The following is a 1,402-nucleotide window of genomic DNA, read 5'->3' as shown; positions in this document are numbered from 1 at the left end:
CATTCGCATCTTGTATGACTTGTGTTTTGTTCAGGCAGCAGAATCTAACATCGATGTCTCGCCTCCAAAGCAATACCAAGTACTAAGTAAATAGAAAAGGCGTGAATAAGACACACGTTGGTGTTTTGAGGCCAGCAGGATGTGGCGCTTTGACAAAGAGGAGAGTCAAAGAAGGAGAAACAGGAGTCAACTAACCTCTGACCCCTGAGATCAAGCCAGAGATTAGGAGGAGGTAAGCAAAGGTCTGCTGTAAGAGTACCAATGAGCTCAGTAACAATCACCAGAGTTAAGTGTGAGTTTTCCTCTATCTGTTCTGCAGCTGCAATACTTTACATATAGCGTCATTACTGCTGGATAATGCAATAATGATAAACGCTTGTCTGAAAGCTGTTTGTTAAAAAAAGCTACAGAGCAAGGTCACATCCAAATCAGGGAAATGTTTTCTGTACTTTGACCCTGAAAGGATCTGGTTTTAAAGGTCAACTGTAGTAAAATAAAATTAACCATTTTCTTTAACATTCTTAGTTTGGCCGTCATGTTAGAGACAATCAAACAGGAAAGACACCAACAGGGACCCATTAGAGATCATAATTGCAAATTAATCTACCTTCATAGGATTTACAGCTATTTCTAGTTAAATAAAAAAAACATTTTGCAGGGAGAAATAGTCTAAGCTCTAAAGGAAACATTTATAATGCTCCAGGAAATCCACTCCAAAGGTCAAATTGTGCAACTCTGAAAGAATTTGCAAAAGCCCAAGAGCTCCATCTCAAAATCAAAAGATTTTTTTAAGAGTTGTTTTTCTCATTCATATCTACAGCTATGTTCAGACTCTTTTTATCCTTAATTTTTTTTTTTTTTGCTTCTAATTTCTTTAAAATTGGTGGTTTTTGTTTCTATTTTTGTAAAGTTTGATATTCTGCCTATTGATGCAATGTGTTTCTTGTCTTTTTTTGCAGGACTCTTTGTTTCTATATTCTTATATTGTATGTAAAACAAACTCAGTTCCACTAACAAGCATGGCGATTGAAGAGTAATATTTTGTTGTTAAGTCAAGCATCTCAAATCCAGAACTAAACCTTAAGCAGCCAAAAGAATTCTTTAACAAAATGGCTAAAAAAGAAAGGACCAGACCTGAGTGTGATTTATAATGACAGTGTGGGACCATAGTACACCTTTACATAAAAAAATGCATATTAGCGGCACACAAAACCTAATGTATTAATTTCATTATAATAACTTTAGGGATTTAATTAAAGCACTAGAGACTAGGTGGTCTTGACAGAAAACTGATTCTTATAGTAAGATAAGTTCAGATTTATTTTTCATACAGAACAGAGTTACTTCTAAAGTTTTTCATCCCCTATGAATCCATCATAAATCTCCAATGATTTCTTGTTAT

This window comes from Cyprinodon variegatus, unplaced genomic scaffold (genome assembly GCF_000732505.1).
Source record: "Cyprinodon variegatus isolate N-32 unplaced genomic scaffold, C_variegatus-1.0 Scaffold28, whole genome shotgun sequence".
NCBI classification, from domain to species: Eukaryota; Metazoa; Chordata; class Actinopteri; order Cyprinodontiformes; family Cyprinodontidae; genus Cyprinodon; species Cyprinodon variegatus.
This window is presented reverse-complemented; position numbering follows the sequence as displayed.